This window comes from Lactuca serriola, chromosome 9, assembly GCF_051521515.1.
Source record: "Lactuca serriola cultivar US96UC23 chromosome 9, Lser_US96UC23_V15, whole genome shotgun sequence".
Lineage (NCBI taxonomy): Eukaryota > Viridiplantae > Streptophyta > Magnoliopsida > Asterales > Asteraceae > Lactuca > Lactuca serriola.
In genome coordinates, this window is record NC_136416.1 from 149,700,081 (window position 1) to 149,720,905 (window position 20,825).

Sequence of the window (20,825 nt, forward strand, 5' to 3'; positions counted from 1 at the left end):
GTTGGGGGGAGGTTGGCCATCGAGTCATGGGAAGCACTAAGGTGGTGCTTAAGACCACTTAGTTTATTCAGTAGGTGTGCGATAGGCTGCAAGTCACGCAGAGTCTTCAGAAAAGCTATGTTGATCGACACCAATCGGATCTCGAGTTTCAGGTGGGAGATTTTGTATTGTTGAGGGTACCACCTTAGAATGGTGTCATTCGCTTTTGGAAGAGGGGAAAGTTGGGTCCCCGATTTATTAGTCCATTTTGGACTTGTGCCCGAGTTGGCAAGGTTGCTTATCTGCTGGATCTTCCTGATGAGCTTAGTCAGATCCATAACACCTTACATGTGTCTCAGTGGCAGAAGTGTGTAACAGATGAGGCTACACCTATCTCGTTTGATGATATTCGGGTGGATGAGAGCCTAAATTTTTTTGAGAATCCATTGCATTTTTGGACATAAAAACTCAAGCTCTTCAAAACAAAGTGGTAAAGATAGTGAAGGTGCAATCAAAGCATTAGAGGGGCTCCAAATGGACATGGGAGCTGAAGGACGAGACGAGAGATCATTATCCAGATTTATTTGTGTCGCCAAACTTCGAGGACGAAGTCTAGTTCAAGCAGGGAAGAGTTTTAGCATTCAAAATCCAGGTATTTCATTTTGAGCCCTAGATTAATATTTAAAGTTTCAAAGCATGACCCTCCGTATGTTAGGCGTACATGTATCTACGCTTAGTGTACATAAGTGGATGCATCGGGTAGGTGAGGCTCATATATGGGGCATACAAGCAAGTATGTGGGGCGTACGAGGCCAAAGGCTAAAAACCTAATTTTCAGACTTGTGCCCTATTTAAGATCATTTATGACCTTCGACCCTCTTCCTTACCAGCCTAAATTGCCTTCAAATGTCCCTAAAACCCTAGTTTCTTTGAGAGTGATTCTTGAGCTTGAATGTGCCAAAAGTAAGCCCGTTTTGGTGTATTAGCAAGAAGAAGGAAGTGGTGAGCAATTCTTGGATGTCGAAGTGTTTGTAGATCCTGCATGTAGAACATATGGAAGAGCTTTTCGAGGTAAAATGTTCATATCTTGCTAATCCTTTTGCTAGTTTGAGTTAGGGTTTAGTAATAAGTCCACTTTTGGTCCATGAATCCTCTCATGTGATCTTGAGCAAATCCAAAGGTTAGGAATATTAGATCTAAGTGGCATGTTAAAAGCATAAAAATGCTAACTTGATGGTTGTTATTGAACCATACATGAGTTTAAGGTCTTAAAGTTAGTCTTAATGGATAAAATGAGGTGTTTGGTTCCTATTGTTGGGTTTTGAGCATTCTAACACTCGTAAGTGTACATGCAACCCTAAATACCTTGGATCTATGTTTTCTCTATTATGCATGCAAATAAGAACTTTCTAAGGTATTACCCTATCTAGCATACAATACTTGATACTTGGGTAATGAAATGGATAGAATACATACCCTTGTTTGTTGTAGCTTGTCATCATGAAGCTTAAGTTCCTAGTGCCCCAAGTGTGACACCTCAAATGGTTCACACAACACCAAATTCACATGGAATGACTTGATAGAAGTGGAACACTCCTTGAAATCGTCTAGCCCTCATACACACACTAGTGCCTGATTTCTTGAGCCATGGGATTCTTTTATATGGTGGCTATTAGGGTTACACTATGTAACTCATAAGTTTACCCATTCCTTATGCTCCAAGTATTTTAACCTCCGTGGAGTATCCATGGGTCACCCCATGGACTTAGTCCAACATAAGGAATCTTGGATCACAAGCCCACATATATAAGAACGAATGATTTACACAATCAACCTATATATTTAATTAGTCTCCTTTTGATCACTTAAATAATTCCAAATTAATTCTTGATCAATACTAATTAAATAACCTTATTAATATATTAGAACTTATAAAATATTAACAAACCATAAGTGTTATTTCTCTCATTATAGTCTATCCAAATGCATGATGCCATGCAACCCAAATGGACCATGCCAGGTCGGTTCAAGTCTTACCAATTATAGTTATGGACTTAGACATTAATCCAACAGTCTCCGACTTGGATAAGTCTAAAACTATTATTACGTATGACTTCAAGAACTAACTGGCAATCGTAGCTCTCAAAAGCTTATGTCGAACTCTGACCTTGTCGATGAACTCTGACCTTTGTCACTGACTTGTCCATTAGATAAGGGATCATATATTCCTCCATTCTAGATATCATATGGACTAAGACATGGATTAAAATCATTCTCTTTGTCCATTTGTTGTTTCCCGATTTCCGATTCATGATGACTGTCTGATTGAACAGATCAAATCAGTCCTGGCTTGGCCAAGCACTCACATGTATCATCATTAAATCATCGAGGGGCCCACAGATATCGCTTTTATCCCGAAGGTAAAAGGAATGGACAAACTTTGACTCATATGGCTTGTTCTACTACTTGTTGAATCATACACAAAGGCACATTTTATAACATTGAGTTACCGAATGCGTTTTCGTGCAATCAATGTACAACCAACTCATAGTAACAACTCATATCACTAGGTTTCAAGAATATAAGATATTATCGACTCATGATCACTCGTGATAAAATCCATCAAGTGATTCCAATGAGCGTTGGTTGAATTGTAACACTCTAAAAATCCAAGCCAATTTAAACTTTTCAAAAACCACCCAGTTTCATTAAGTAATTACAAAATGGTTTTCAATACATTTATTATCAGAGTATTCCCAGAACCATATCATAAAACAAGAACATGAGGAGCGGTACGATCACGCCTTCGCCTTGCCACGGTCTCGTAAAGTACCTGAAAAAACATTAAACCACAACTGTAAGCCCGAAAGCTTAGTGAGATACCCCCAAAATACCAACCACATATACCATGCATAACATATCATAACCGAACAGAACAGCCATGCACTTCGGGTCTACTGTGTGACTGGTCCACCCTACCGGGCCTTCAGTCCACCTGGTCCACCCTTCGAGTCTAGCCATATCCATCGAGTCTGCAGTGTGGTTTATCCACCCGCACCAGGCCATCAACCCACCTGGTCCACTCTCTGAGTCTACATTATGACTGGTCCGCCCGCACCGGGCCTTCAGTCGGCCTGGACCATTCTCCGAGCCTCGGCATGTCTGGTCCGCCCTCGCGGGGCCTACAGCCTATCTGGATCACTCGTTGGGCCTTCGGGTTAACCGGTCTGCCCTGGGTATGTTGGCCTACAGCACAAAGCAGGACCCGCCTCAACCCAACCCCAGTACAACAACCATGTACACATAAACATACAATCATATAACAATTCGCATCCAATCAAACCAATCTAACAGATCACATAACGTAACATCATCCTAACCAGGATACCGACCTAACCGGTCACTAGCATAGCATCATCCTATATACCAGGATACCGACCTTAACCAGGTCTCTAACATATACCATCCTAACCACCAAGATGCAAACATAGCAAAGCAATAACATAACAACGATACCCAGATTACAATCCGATAAAGGGCCGGCCTTGGTGCCTTAGAACCTGTTGATATAGTGAGGATAACTTACCTCGCAACTGCTGACTGAAAATGATAAGATCACGCTGCTCCAACCTCCGAAACGAACTCCACCACTGATCAATACCAAAAATAATGAACTCAATAAATACCCATAATTACCAAAATACCCCTGGAAGTCAACTGGTCAACTCTTGGTCAAAGTCAAAGTCCTCAGTCAAAGTCAACCCTCCAGACTGACTCTACTCGCCGAGTCAACCCACTGAATCGTCGAGTCCCCATGCTCTGAAACTCCCATAACACGACTCAACTCGCCAAGTCGCCCCAAGACTCACTGAGTCCCACCACTCTAAGTCTAACCATACTTAACTCACCGAGTCATCCCTTGACTCACCGATTTACAGCTTAACCAGAAAAGGTGAGGACCTCACGACCAGACTCGCCGAGTCCAAGGCTATCTTCAACCAACTCGCTGAGTACACCCATATGCCTCGCTGAGTACCACTAGCTCTTAACCCATACAGAGGCTTTCCAAGCCATGCAGGATCTCCAATCAATATATCTACTCTTCTACAAGCCATCCATCATGTAAAGTGGCAAACTTTACGTGAATCCAAGGAGATCTAAGCATAATACACTCTTGGCTAACGTTTGGGACAAAAACGCTTCATCAACAACTCTTGAATAGGGACTTTATGCTCTTTTGGATCATCACTACTCTAGATCTGAGGTAGCAACCTCAGATCCAACCTCCAACCTCAATATAGCAGTAGATAAATTTCCAAAACTCCCAGAAATTATAGATCTAGATGGATAACAGCTCAAGCAACGAATCCTTACCTCCAAAGAAGACTCCCACAGAAGAATAAGCCAAAACCTTGCAAAGCCCCTTACTCCAAGCCTCTTAATCTTCAAAGATTTCTTCAACAAACACTCCTTCAAGATCCAAATGCTCTCTAATTCTCTCACACACGAATATTAGGGTTTTTGGACTTCAAGGGAGATCAAAGAGGTTGGGGAGAGGGTATTATGTTCTTTATATAGGGCTCCATCCCTGGGATTAGGGTTTTCTCCACACAACACCAACTCGCCGAGTCCAGCCGCCGACTCGCCTAGTTGGCCACTTAACACCCGACCAGAATCACGACCCTACTCGCCGAGTCCACCCATGGATTCGCCGAGTTGACCATTCACAATTTCACTTTGAACCCTTAACTTGCACTCCTGAACTCGGGATGTTACAATTCTCCCCCACTTAAATTAGGCTTCGTCCTCGAAGCCTGCGGCAACACAACTCCAGAAACTACTCTCGCAATGCACCACCTGGCATTAATCAGACCAGGTTCCTCAAAACACAACCACCGAAACCCAAAACCTAACTCTTCCCCTGCGGTGTCCTGACCACCGCCTCATCCTCTGATAACCACACTTATCAACCGAGTACCATTCCAGGATACTTCACTCGCCCCAAATTACAACGATTGCTTGACCCTTACACAACTAGGCATCCCCCAAACCTCCGGGTCCTGACCCGGTACCAAACTGCTATCCCTTTCCTTGACTAGCATAACTTCTATTGAATTCACTTCTGGGACTCATCCCACTTTCAATCTGAATCCAACTCCTTTCCTTCCGTGCTGTCAGGATGACCCATCCTTCAGCTCCTGAGCAACTCTCCTGAGCTCTCCTCTGCAATTACATACACATATTGAACTGGCTCTAGCATCCTCGGGTTGGGAAAACCCGACATACTGACAACACCTCCAAACATCCCCTAATATGAATTACCACTACATACATAATCTCGTGTTCACACCAAATTGGGAAACCAAGGCTCCATCCTTGCATCCCTTCCGAGCCTCTTTGGCTTTACACCCTCGGAATTCCTTCCGTGACCTCAGCAGACCTCCAACCCGGATGTGCTCCATACTACCGACGCAAACACTCTTGCTCAAAACCATAACTGGAAGACCTCAATCATACCCCCACACTACAAATTTCACTTCTGTGAACTTACACTCCCTCTCGGAACTACATACCTTTCCCTTTCCTTATCCGAGGAAATTTACTTGGCCGCCTTGTCACTACAACAAGTGCCACGGTGTACACACTCCACCCTACACTATTCCCTTATAGCATAACCGCTATCCTATGCACCACACATGCTCTGAATCTGCTCGCAAGGACTCTCGAGTCCATGCACTACCTTCCACTAATCATGACCAAAAATCGGGGCCAGACCTTCTCATGCTACCACATTGCAACATACTCATTCCATCTCCTCATACATATCTATCAACACATGCAGATTCTTCAGCATGACTGGACCGCCTTACCAGGCCTTCAGCTAATTTGGACCACTCACAGAACCTACAGCATGTCTGGACCGCCCTCCAGGGCCTTCAGCCTGTCTAGACCGTCCTCCGAGCCTTCGGCCTGACTGGTACACCCACCGGCCTTCAGTCTATCCGGACCGCTCAACTAGCATTCATCATCCCGAATTATCCCTCCTGGAAAACTCTCCCAAGCATACTATTCTAGCCCTCTAGGGGTTCCGAACTCTAACTCCATCCTACATACTCAATCTCGGCCTCATCCTAGGCCTTCCACAATTAATCGCCCTTTTTACGAAACCCTTGGTCTATATCCCACCCCGACTGTCTGCCGCCTACTCATACCAGCCTACGCTCTTGGCTGACAGAGCCGCTGTTGAATCCCAAACAACTAATCAATCTCTCATGCTTGTCGATCTTCCGGAGAATTTTCCAATTCTCCCCACTTAGAGCACTGACTATCAACCACCGGTCGCCATAACTGACCTCCCTTAACAACCTACACAACACATTCCCTTACACGTGAACTGATTCCCACTAGAACGAGCAACCTTCACCAAAATCACATATCAACACTGATCATCTCAGACTTGAAAGAAGCCCGACCTTCAACTAAACACTCCTCAGACTGAAGATGCTACCCGACATTCAGACCAAAAGCCTGATTTCCCACTAATAATCCCCATGGATGATAACCAACGAAACTCCCAATACCAAAACCCTTAACCATACCATAACCCTCAAGGAACAAACGAATATAATACCCAAAATTCACACAACGAGACTAGCAGATATATAATACTCCATAATAATCACAGGATAACAAAATATCAAGAAGGAAACATACCCGCAGCTGCATCCGACACTGCCCTGACCTCCTCTGCTATAAGATGAAAAGCACGGCCCTGAGCCCTTGGGGGCTCCACTCCACCCTGACCTCCACCTGAAATCCTCAAAGTGGCCGGTGCTGGAGCCTGCACCGGTCCTGCAACAAGTTGTGGACAGTTGACGCTCAAGTGTCCAACCTGATGGCAGTGATAGCAAATTCTCAAATCCTGAACCGGAGCTGTCTGCCGATAATCCCTCGCATAATGCCCCTCCTTTCCGCACTTGCGGCATGCATAACCGTACCTACAAACTCCGGTGTGACCCTTCCCACACTTCCCACAAGTGCGGCTGCTCTGATATCCCAATCTAGAATCAACGGTCTTGGACCGTTTCGACGCTGGCTTTGACTGCACCGGAGCCTGCCTCCACTCCCGCAACTGCAACTCAATCTCCAACTCACGCTGCCAGGCGGCCTTCTGCAACTCTAACAAGGTCTCGCACCTCTGTGTAGACACAAACTGTCTGATATCCCTCTTAAGCATACTCAAATATCGGGACATCTGAGCCTGCTCTGAAGCAAACTCAGAACAAAACATCGCCCTCTCAGTGAACATCCTGGTGATCTCCGTCACCAACTCCGAATCCTGCTTCAGCTCCAGGAACTCCTGAGCTAATCTCTCCCTCTCAACTCGCGGAACATAGCGAGTACTGAACATCTCTCTGAACTGATCCCAAGAAACTGCAGCTCGCTGCGCATCAGAATACGATCTCGTGGTCCACCTCCATCAATCCTTCGCCCCGAGCCTCAAAAGGTTCAGAGCACACCTCACCCTCTGATCAGAAGGGCATGAACACGTGAAGAAACACCCCTTCACGTCTGACAACCATCTCATAGCAACAATCGGGTCCTGAACTCCATCGAAGGTAGGGGGCTTCGTATTATCAAAGTCCCGATACTGGAAACCTCTACCGGCTCCTCCCCATACTGCTGCTACAGCCGTTGTAGCTGCCGCAACAACTGTCTCTGTAAGAGCTGCATAACGCTCATCAAAATACTCAAGCATAGCGGTCTTCATCGACCCAAACAGCTCCGGCAACTCAGCCCGGAACATTGCAGCAACCTCATCATGCAAGATCTCACGAATCCTAGCATCCAACTCGTATGTGCTCATCTGACCAATAACCTCGGGTGGTACTGACCCACCCTGACCTCCCTCTCCAGCTCCCGATCCTGATCTGGATCCGCTCCCAACATGCCTCGTAACCACCATACTGAAAATACAGCAAAACATCAGATACCTCCCACTAACCCGGGAACCGACTCTCAACCTAAACCTAGGGGTTGTGACTACCTTGATACGCGTATGGGTCTTGTGCTTTCGGTAGTACGGGCCCATACTACCTTCCACACCTACCCATATTTATATCAAGTATCACCACTGTTGGATTAGTGTCTAAGTCCATAACTATTTTGGTATGTACTTGACCCGATTATGAGCATGGTCCTTTTGGGTTGTCTTCACCATAGCAATATGTAGGATGATTTAAGGAGAGAAAGGTTTAAATATGATTTATTAATATATTATGAGAATAATATATTAAAGGAGATATCATATTGTTTAATTAATATTAGTCAATAATTAATTAAGAATTAATTTTGTGGCTAAAAGAGATTAATTAAATTTAGGGGACTGGACTGCAATTATTGGATAATTAAGTTATTGGGCTAAGGAATGCTAAAGGAACAAGGGGTGAACGATATTCTGATGGGAGCCCATCATATTTTCGTCCATGGCCTTATCCAGAAGGTTCCATGGGCTGCTTAGGGTTTAAGCTGTCCATTAGGGTTTTGACTAAAACCCTAGCAGCCCACACAAGTATATAAGGACCCCTTAGGCCCCAAAAATGTGGACAACTGATTCTCTAGGGTTTCTAGTCGTTTTTGGGCAGCCTCCTTTCTTCTCCTCTTCATCCAAGTTGCATAAAGGTGTTTGTGACTCCATCAGAGGTGCAACACTTGAGGCACTAAGCTTTCTAAAGCCAATCCAAGCAAGGAATTGATTGTTATTGCTATATAACAATCAAAGGTAATTCTCTAAACCCTAATTCAGTTCATAATATGTTAGATCTAAGTTTATTAGTCTTGGATTCAAAGCATGTACAATAGAGAAACCTAGATCCAAGCATTAGGGTTTGTATGAGCACATAAGATTGTTTCTTATGCATAAAATCCGTTAGTGGTATCAGAGCATTGATTGGTTTCAGTTGTATGTGATGCTTAACTGTTTTGTTTGCTAAAAACCGAGTTTTTGGCCTCTGCCCAACTCAACTCGGCGAGTTCAGAGCTGACTCGGCGAGTTCGAGCGTCAGACAGAGGGTATTTCAGGATTTAACTGCTGTTTTGACTTGGATTTAATGCCTAATTCGTTTTTTGAAGTTAAAATCCGATTTTTATCTTAAATTAATGATTATCCTTGCCAAAACAATAGATAATTTCAAATCTTTTGAATATTGGTTGCTTATATGATAAATATGGATTATTTTAAATTATTTGGTAATTATCTAGTGACAAAAATAAGATTAGGTCAAATATAGATAATGACTAAATTAATTATTATTTGTTATTTGATCCCTTGTGATGTGAAAAAGTTTCAATTGCACCCTTTAGTTTTTTATAGTTTAAATTTGAACTTAAAAGTTTTGTTTATGAAATTTAAATAAGTTAAACCTAATGTTTTGAAATGTTTCAAAAACATACCCTCAAGTTTTGGAATTTAAAAGTTGATTAAAAGTTTAATTTTGAAATGTTAAATTCTAAAACCCTAGTAATTTGAAAAGTTCAAATCTCACCCTTATGGTTTTATTAATTAATTAAAGTGTATAATTAAAAGTGAATTGATAAACCCATAAAGTTTTGGTTTACATTTAATTAAATTAAAGGTATAATTGACTAAGTTAAACCACCTAGTATTTTTAAAAGTGTAAAATACACCCTATACTATATATAACATTAAGAGTCTAATATTATATATGTATGAGTAAACAGTCAGTCTTACCGTTAGTAGGCCTCATTCACGAAGCTGGTCTATAAGGGGTGTTTAAGGAAATTGCCTATAAAATGGCGATTAAATGGGTATCCACTCTTACCCACCGCACTCTTGACTAGTGGAGGGTCGTTAGCCGAACGGGTAAGATAGGACAAAAACCTTCCATTATAAGTATAATGAAGTACAAAGTAACTAAATGCTTATACAAATTCCCAAATCATAGTTACTTTAGGCAAAATGTGATATTGTATGCTAACCCATGGAATTACACTTTGTACCCTTGTCAAACGTTAGTGGAGCGTGTGTGGTTAACCAGCAAACTAATTTGGGGATGACATTGCTGGCGAAGGGTGGCTCGATGCTTATCATAGATCAATGGAGCGTGTGTGGCTAACCAGCACATTGTTTAGGTGATAGTAGCATTGGGTGCACCACATGATTCGTATGGTTATTCACACCTTGTTTGTGATCCTCGGCATCCCAGTCACAAATAGTAGGGCGCAATCGAGATTAAACATGCCATTGAAAAGTTCAATGAATCTCAAAAGATCTAGGAGTTTCAATTCATTTAAAACTTAAACTTCTTTTTCGTTTTTTATGGTGGAAATTGGTAAATCGTCATTTACCTACCTTCAAATATTCTGCAACTAGATTACGGCATCCCTTTTCTAGGTTGTAGAATATTGTGTTGGATCCTAGCCTTAATAACTCATTTGAGTGTTTTATTAAGGACTCAATCAACTTAACTTGAATTTTCTCCCGTTTTGTACATGTCTGACTCTAACCATGGTATTCCCGAATCCCAAGGATAAGGTGTTCCTAATGAAAGTGGAAGCTTGATTCAAAGTGAAGGATCAATGTGGACTAGCTTGATTTCACTTCCTCCTCTTCCTCCCGTTGTTCTCCCTAACCCTGTAGATCGAAGATTTGAAAGGTTCAAGATCACTGAATCCCTATTGGAAATGGAACATCAAGATGGTAAACCCGTGTGTGCTCACATCCTAAGGATGAAATCACACATTAATAGGTTGATTATGTTGGGTGCGTCTATCTCCAATCAGTTGCCTGTGGACTGGGTTCTTCAGTCACTCCCTGAATCATATGATAAGTTCATAAGAGAGTATTATATGATGAAACTTGATGCAACCCTCATTGACTTGACTTACATGCTTATTGCTGCTGAATTAGAAATGATTTGGCAAAGTAATGGAGCATATTTGTCTGATAATTCAACCAACCATGCTTCTGTGGATACTCTAGGAGAACCCACCTGTTCCTGCTGCCAAGAGAAGGGGTAATGGATACGAAGCTGCCCGAAGGACCTGAAGAGTCTAAGAGATGGGAGAGTCGATAAGTATGCCTCTACTTTAGGTGTAAAATCCACTATCTAACTCCATTTAAATTCCTATTCTTTATTCATAATGTGATAAGATTACATTTGCATGTTTTGCAGGATTAGAGAAAAGAGAGGAAGTTTGATGGAAGAGCAAGATGAGTCTGATCACGAAGAAATGGATTTCGATCGCATGGATTCGAAGATCAGATTTTGAGCTTAGGAAGTTATGATAGATTTGTTAGGAGTATATGATTACATAGTTTTTCATTCGAATTTGCATTGTAAGGACATGTTTTCTACTGTTTTTATGAATAAAATAAATTTTGGTTTTTATCTTATTTGTTTATCCTTAAAATGACATATATGAAAATTTGATGTTTGTGTACTTCTGTTATTAGCAAAATGGATTTGATTCTTAATTATGTTATTTGTGGAAATGTCAAAAGTTTACCAAATAGGGAGAGTTTCTCATCGCCCAAGTTTCAATTGGACAGAAACTTGGAATCATGCAATGTGTATTGTATGATGAATGAAAAACTTTCACATTTGGGAAACTTAGACAAATTCTTTGACAAAGTGTCAATTAAAGGACTAGGAGATCAAGTACACTAGGTTGTGCGTTGATCAAGTCCACCACAAGATTGACAAAGATATTTGTCACGATTTACTAAATTTTAGTAAATATGATTATATTTATAAGATTAATTGTAATTCTGAGTTGATTAAAAGGGTTTCAATGAATAGTAGAACGAATAAAGAAGAATCAAGAAGACAGAAAGATAAAAGTTTCTCTTTTCTAAGAAGAAGGGAGAGTACCTTTTATTGTGTTTTATGATAAGTCTTAAAGATTAAGAACCATGTCTCAATAGATCCTCTAAGTGAGTCTTAGTGGAATTGCATGTCTAAGAAGAGGAATCGAGTATTGTAGAAATGGTTAAATCAAGAAGTCAATCATACTTCGTTCCAATATCAAGTCTTAGAGTCAAGATTGTGACATTGAGTGAAAAGTCTTAAGTAGGTTTATAACACTCATCAAATGTGGAATTTGGTTTTCTTATTCTTGCACATTTGAAATTGGTAAGTTGTGTTGTGTTGGATAAGACAAATACCAACTAGGACCAATTATGTGAAGTGTTTTGTCTTGATAAAAACTACACTAACTCTTGAATATTTGTCAAGAAATGTTTCTTGACAAGAGAATCTTATATGTCAAGGAGTCAGTGCGAGTCTTAATGGTCTTGAAAGGTTTCAAGAACAAATCAAGAATAAACCTAATCGATCATCACTAGCACACGACTTGAGGTTTACAACCTATAGTGCTGACATTATTTTGTTTCTGTGCCATTCCAATTGAGTTAATTGTGTATGTGAGTTCTATGAGTTCTCATTTGAATGCATACTAGAGCCTTAGTTGATGGAAAGTACATTAATATGTAAGGACAAGTTACTAAACTACTTGGAAGACATGGTGGGCACTCGTGTTACCATAAGGCAAGAAATCAAGATTAAGAAAGTTCAGTCTATATGAGTTTGGATTTGTCACAAACCTTGGTTTTAGCAAATTCACATGGATAGGAACTCATACACCATAAAATCTAAGTGTCATACGATTCCCTCCTTCATGAAAATGATTGTGAGGAAATGCTTTCACTAAGAGATATCTTAAGAAGATAGCAATTGTGAAAATTGTATTCTCAAATTCGATTATGGTTACAGAATCCCTTTCCATAGTTCGAATTGTGAGATTTGGCAATTAGTTTGAACATTTGGAACTTAGTAACATAAGTTCTAAATTGTTTAAGCAAACATATGAGCTATCTAAGGCAAAGGTGTATAAGTTTAAAAAAAACTTAGATAAAGGCTTATCGAAGCATCTGGTATTAGAAATATGAATTTCAGAAATTCAATAGGCATTGTTTTCTGGAAGTTCATTTGTTTTCTAAATACATGTCAAAGCTAGTGGGAGCATAAGTGTTATGCTTATACGATAATCATGACAGTGGGAGCATAAGTGTTATGCTTGTATGATTATTATGGCGAGTATTGCAAGTTAGCAATATTAATTATAGAAAAACAAAGATTCAATTTGCAAAGTTGCATGGGTTAAAAAGTTGTTTTGCTATAATTAAGGGAGAGAATATTATACTTCGTTTCAAAATCTAAAGCTTAGACTGAAAAATTTTAATATTTTCAGTCAAAGGATACATTGTGTGCTCTTAAAATTCGATTATGAATACGGCATCCCTCTTCCTAGTTCGAATTGTGAGAACATGACACATAAAATATTATGGCAAAAGATTGGTAAAGTATCATATCTTTATGTAAGACATTATGCATCGTGTCCCATACGCTTCGGGTATAGGATCGATTGCAAATGCTATAATATTTTACCATTCTAAAATTTCCAAATGTCTAGCGCATTAAGAGGGAAAAAGGACTAGAATTGGTTTTGACTAAAATAATTAAACAACTATCAAAGGACGATCCAAAGTTCGCTGAGGATTAGTCGCTAGTGAGTAGTTGAAAGTATGGTATTGGATGGACCATATCGACATTATTATGAATAGATAAGATTCTGTTAAGAATGAGTTGTCATATGGAAAATGTGGAAATGTTTCCATATCGGGAGTTGGAGATTGAGATTCTATGTCTAGATTAGAAAACTTTATGCAAAAGGAAGTTCAAAGGAATGTACTTTGAATGTGAGACTTCACGTCTATGGAATTGTCTTGTAACAATTTCTAAGAAAGTACTTTGTAATTTCATTAGCCAAGTCTTGGTGACTTTTGTGATATGACTCTATGAAAGGATCGTTGCGTAAAATGTTAGAATCTAGCATATTCTAGTAGTGGCAAGAACCTTGTGTTCTTACACTAACAGTGAGGATTAAGGAATTATGAGATGAGCATCATTTGAAAAGTTTTCAATTAATCTATTTCACAAAGCATGGACCATAGGAAACAAAGTGTGCTTGCTTAGAGCATGGGACAATTGTTGTTGTAATTCAAGTAATGAGTTGATTATCTGAAACATTAAATGATAAATAATGAGTAATCAATATGGTGGATAAATAGAAGTGTTTTATTTACTCTCACAAGTTTGGGGCCATATAGGACTAAGTATTATTATTATGTTTCATTTTGCATGTTTTGACTTCCAGAATAACTAGGTTATTCAAACATCCATGGTCGGTCATACGAATAAAGACGGTCATGAATCTGTCTGTAGATTGTCTGAAGTGTTTAGACATGGCACAAGGTTGTTGCAGAGTTCATGAGTGCTTTGATAAGATTAGAGTATTGGATTAAACCCACGCTCACTTGGATCACTTCATGGATTTATCACGAGTGATTAGTGAGACGATAATATTGTATATTCTTGAAACCGAGACATGTGAGTTGTTATTTGTTGGTCGGTTGCACATTGATAATAAGTAAATGCACCAGTAACTTGGTGTTATAAAACTTATTGTTGTGTGTGATTCGATCAGTAAATGCAAGCGAGCATTTGAGTCAAACTTTATGCATTCCTTTTACCCAAAGTGGGATAAAAGCGATATATGTGGGCCTCTCGATGATTTAGTGATGACACCTAAGCGCTTTGCCAAGCCGGGACTAAGTTGATGTGTTCAATTGTAGTCTGTTATCAGTCGTCACAAATCGGAAGTCGGGAAATAGTATAGAGAGAATGATTGAAATTCGTGTCTTTTGTCTATACGATATCTTAAGAATGGAGGAATATATGATCCCTTATCTAAAGGACACACGTATCTGATAAGATCGGAGTTGACACCGGCTTTTGAAAGCTACGATTGCTAATCAGGTTCGGAAGTCATACGGAAAATAGTTATTAGACTTATCCAAGTGGGAGACTATTGGATTAGTGTCTAAGTCCATAACTATTTTGGTATGTACTTGACCCGATTATGAGCATGGTCCTTTTGGGTTGCCTTCACCATAGCAATATGTAGGATGATTTAAGGAGAGAAAGGTTTAAATATTATTTATTAATATATTATGATAATAATATATTAAAGAAGAAATCATATTGTTTAATTAATATTAGTTAAGAATTAATTAAGAATTAATTTTGTGGCTAAAAGAGATTAATTAAATTTAGGGGACTGGACTGCAATTATTGGATAATCAAGTTATTGGGCTAAGGAATGCTAAAGGAATAAGGGGTGAACGAAATTATGATGGGAGCCCATCATATTTTCGTCCATGGCCTTATCCAGAAGGTTCCATGGGCTGCTTAGGGTTTAAGCTGTCCATTAGGGTTTTGACTGAAACCCTAGCAGCCCACACAAGTATATAAAGGACCCCTTAGGCCCCAAAAACGTGGACAACTGATTCTCTAGGGTTTCTAGTCGTTTTTGGGCAACCTCCTTTCTTCTCCTCTTCATCCAAGTTGCATAAAGGTGTTTGTGACTCCATTAGAGGTGCAGCACTTGAGGCACTAAGCTTTCTAAAGCCAATCCAAGCAAGGAATTGATTGTTATTGCTATATAACAATCAAAGGTAATTCTCTAAACCCTAATTCAGTTCATAATATGTTAGATCTAAGTTTATTAGTCTTGGATTCAAAGCATGTACAATAGAGAAACCTAGATCCAAGCATTAGGGTTTCTATGAGCACATACGATTGTTTCTTATGTATAAAACCCATCAACCAAAATGTCCTAGTGAAGAACAGGCATAACAAGCGCTCAACCCTCACTCCTAGAGGAACACTGGAAATCTCATACATAAAGAAACGCTAGGCTAGCAGGCATCATAAATCAAGCAACTCTATCATGCAATTCCTGAAGATCCCTAGCCTAGTACTAGCATGCTTTTCTATCATATCACATAAATAAATAACTTGTATGGTATTTTGGGGTTACTTACTGGCTCCGGCTGATCGTAGCTCCGCGTCCTCCTTTACTCATTTTTTTGAAAACCATTTTAAATTCTCTTTTGAAAACTCTCCTTGATTTGAGACTGGATTCACATGAATGTTCCTCCAATTCACTCAAACTAAGGCTCTGATACCAACATGTAACACTCTAAAAATCAAGCCAATTTAAACTTTTCAAAAACCACCCAGTTTCATTAAGTTACTACAAAATGGTTTTCAATACATTTATTATCAGAGTATTCCCAGAACCATATCATAAAACAAGAACATGAGGAGCGGTACGATCACGCCTTCTCCTTGCCACGATCTCCTGAAGTACCTGAAAAACATTAAACCACAACTGTAAGCCTGAAAGCTTAGTGAGATACCCCCAAAATACCAACCACATATACCATGCATAACATATCATAACCAAACAGAACCACCATGCCCTTCGGGTCGACTGTGTGACCAGACTCGCCGAGTCTAAGGCTATCTTCAACCAACTCGCCGAGTTGTTCTTCCAACTCGTCGAGTTGCTGCCTATCTTAAAGCAACTCGCCGAGTACACCCATGTGACTCACCGAGTACCACTAGCTCTTAACCCATACAGAGGCTTTCCAAGCCATGTAGGACCTCCAATCCATAGATCTACTCTTCTATAAGCCATCCATCATGTAAAGTGGCAAAGTTTACATGAATCCAAGGAGATCTAAGCATAATACACTCTTGGTTAAGGTTTGGGACAAAAAGGCTTCATCAACAACTTTTGAACAGGGACTTTATGCTCTTTCGGATCATCACTACTCTATATCTAAGGTAGCAACCTCAGATCCAACCTCCAAACTTAAGATAGCACTAGATAAATTCCCAAAAATCCAACAAATGATAGATCTAGATGGATAACAGCTCAAGCAATGAATCCTTACCTCCAAAGAGGACTCCCATAGAAGAATAAGCCAAAACCTTGCAAAGCCCCTTGCTCCAAGCCTCTTAATCTTCAAAGATTTCTTCAACAAACACTCCTTCAAGATCCAAATGCTCTCTAATTCTCTCACACACGAATATTAGGGTTTCTGGACTTCAAGGGAGAGCAAAGAGGCTGGGAGAGGGTATTATGTTCTTTATATAGGGCTCAATCCCTAGGATTAGGGTTTTCTCCACACAACACCAACTCGCCGAGTCCAGCCGCTGACTCGCCGAGTTGGCCACTTAACACGCGACCATAATCGTGACCCTACTCGCCGAGTCCACCCATGGACTCGCCGAATTGACCATTCACAATTTCACTTTGAACCCTGAACTTGCACTCCTGAACTCGGGATGTTACATGAATCCAATACTCAGAACTTATGAGCACTCATAAGTGTTGTAGCACAACTTTGTCCACTAACTTGGACCTCTACAAGCCAACCCATGACAGTCTTGATTCATATCTACTTCCAACGTATGACCGACTGTGGATGATTTGAATAACTTAGCCATTCCGGAAGAATAACCTAGTTTATTCTGGAAGTAAAAACATGCAAAATGAAACTCAAGAATAATTGAATCTAATATGGTATCAAAACCTATGGACATAAATAAAACACCTTTTTTTTATCACCATATGATTACACATTATTCATTGCATATTGTTTCAGCTATCAACTTTATTCTTGAAATAAAACAATAGTTGTCCCACGCTCCGAGCATGTACACTATGTTTTTCTAAACAATAGCTTTGCCGTACACCAAGTATGCACTCTATGTTTGTCTATGATCCTTACTTTGTGAAATAAACCAACTGACCAAACTTTCAATGATTCTAATTTCACACTCCCAAATTCTTATGGCAAATGCAGGAATTCCAAATTCATGCCATTTTACCGAAATCTACTAGATTCTCAACTTATATGCAATGATTCTCTTGTAATGATTATGCACAAAGTTACAAAGACTTGACAACAAACATTACAGAGCATTCCAAAGGAAACATCCTTGTTGCATTAAGTTTCCTAATCTTACACAGATTTATTAAGCAACTTCCACCAACGAGATCATTTCCACATTCCTTTTTTTACTATCACTTATAAACAAGAGTTGCCTCTTTTCAGAATATGTCAATATGGTCCTTCCAACAATTAACACTATACTTCCAACTGTCCCTGAGCAACCAATCTTTGGTAAACCTTAGATTGTCCTTGACAATTGCTTAATCGTTTTAGTCATATCCAATTCTAGACCTTTTCCCTTCTTAATGCCCCAGGCATTTGGAAAATTTTAGAAAGGATGAATATAGCACATGTAATCGATCCTATATCTGAAGCATATGGGACACGATTCATGATGTCTCACATAAAGACTAAACCAGTCTTTTGCTATAATATTTTCATTTCTATTTGCCAAGTTCTCATAATTCAGATTATGAAAAAGAAATTCGTAATCATAATCGAATTTTAGAACGCAAATAATGAACCCATATATAGAATTTCCTTATGTTGAGCCATTCCAACATGAAATTCATATATATTCTTGACTAAATTTGATTAAAACCACAACCTAAGCTTTTAGAATTGAAATGAAGTATAATTTCCTCTCCCTTAATTATAGCAAAACAACTTTTCAACCCCTGCATCCTCAAGGATTGAAACTTTTGTTTTTCTATAATTAACATTACTAACTTGCAGTACTGATCATAATTATCATGATCCCACTAACATGATGATTATTAGCATAAGACTTATTCTCCTACTAGCTTTGACAAGTACTCAGAAATCAGCTGGACTTCTAAAATCAATACTTTATTGACTTTCTTACCAAAGTTCAGATTTATGATACTAGATTGCTTTGATACTAGATTTATGATACTAGATTTATCATACACCTTTCATTAGATAGTTCACAGGTGTGTCTAAATAATTTAAGAACTATGAAAAGGGATGCCGTAATCATAGTCTCAATTGTTTAGACCTTTGCCACTTCTCACAAGTGCAGGTTAGTGTGTTGGTCAACCACACACGCTCCACTAACGACTTTGAGAATGCAAATATCACAATTGCTATCTAGCTAAAATCTACTTAGTGAAAGTGTTTCCTCACCATCATTTTCATGAATCGGAGAGAAACCTTATGACACTTAGATTTAATGGTGTATGTGTTCTTATCCATGTGAATTGCCAAAACCATAATCACAAGACAAGGTTAGTGACAAATCCAAACTCTTATGGATTGAACTTGTGCAATCTTAACTTTCTTGCCACCTGGCAGCACAAGGGCCTACCATTTCTTCCAAGTTTTTATGCAACCAATTGAGAACTCTAAGAACTCATATGCAAAGCCAACTTTAATTGGAATGGGCACAAAATATGTCAACACGATAGCTTATAAACCTCAAGTTGTGTGCTAGTGAAGAACTTCAGGTTTTATTCTTGATTAGTTCTTGAGACTTTCAAGACCTTTACGACTCCCACTATCCTCTTGACATATAAGACTTTCTTGTCAGATATTCAAGAGATAGTGTGGATTCTAATCAAGACAACCACTTCACACAATTGGCCTTAGTTGGTCTTTGTTTTGTCCAAAACATCTCAACTTACCAATTTCAAATGTACAAGGGTAGAAAAGTTTTACTCTTACATTTGACTAGTGTTTTAAACCTTTCTTTAACATATTTCACTCAACTTATAGTCTTGGAGTATGACTTTAAGACTTGTTTTTGGAACGAAGTATGACTCATCTTCTTGATTTGACCACTTCAACAATTCAAAGCTCCTTTTCTTATCTATCAGAATGCACTTAGAGAATGAATTGCAATAAGGTCTCTTAATCATTAAGATGATCATATGACATGATACTAAAGTACTCTCCCATCTTTTTAGATTTGAGAAACTTTTATCCTTCTGCCTAATTTGATTCTTCTTATTCGCTCTGCCATAGATTGGAACCTTTTACAATGTCTCAAAATTACACTTAAGCTTGTAAGTATAACCATATTTACTGAGCTTTAGTAAATTATGATGAAGAATCTTATCGATCTTTTGTGGTGGACTGGACCAGTGCACAAGAATGTGTACTCGATCTCTTAGTCCTTCACTTGACTCGCATATATAATTGAACAAGGAACTAGTCTTAATTTTCCAAAGATGAAAAATTCTCATTCATCATGCTATACAACTTGCATGATTCCAAGTTTTGGTCCAATTGAAACTTGGGTGATGAGGATCTTTCCTTATTTGGTAAATTTAGACATTATCGCAAATGAAAGAATCAATTTCATATTTCCACTCTTGCTATTAATGGAATCATATAAACAACAATTTTTTTCTCAAATGCCATTGTAGGGATATTTAAAATAAATAAAAACATCATTTTCCTTTTATTTTAAAAACATTGTGGAAAAACTATCCTTACAATGCAAAAGAACATGAAAACTTTGTTGCTATCTATTCCTAAGCAATATATCATAACTCCTAAGAAGTAGCTCAAGAATCCGATCTTCAAACTATGCGATAGAAATCGATCTACGTGATCAGATTCAACAAATTCTTTCTTTATGTTTCTTCACTTTTCTTTGATTCTTAAAACATCAACATGTGACCCAGTCACATCATGTATCAAGAATCTCAAAATAGAAACTTAGCAGAGTTAGATAATGGACTTTACCTGAAGTAGAGTCGAACTTATTGACTTTAACATCCTTAGGTAAAATTTGGCAGCTTCACAACTAATGCCCCTTCCTTTGGCAATATAAACATATGGACCCTTTGGTAATGGTACCGGTACTATCACAGACTTAGATTTTCTCTTTACCATTTGGTCAACCGAGTTGACTATGTCGATCCCTTTCCATTGGGAAGAAAATGTTTTTTCAGGATTTCTAGTGTCATCATTGTCAATGTCCATAAAGTTT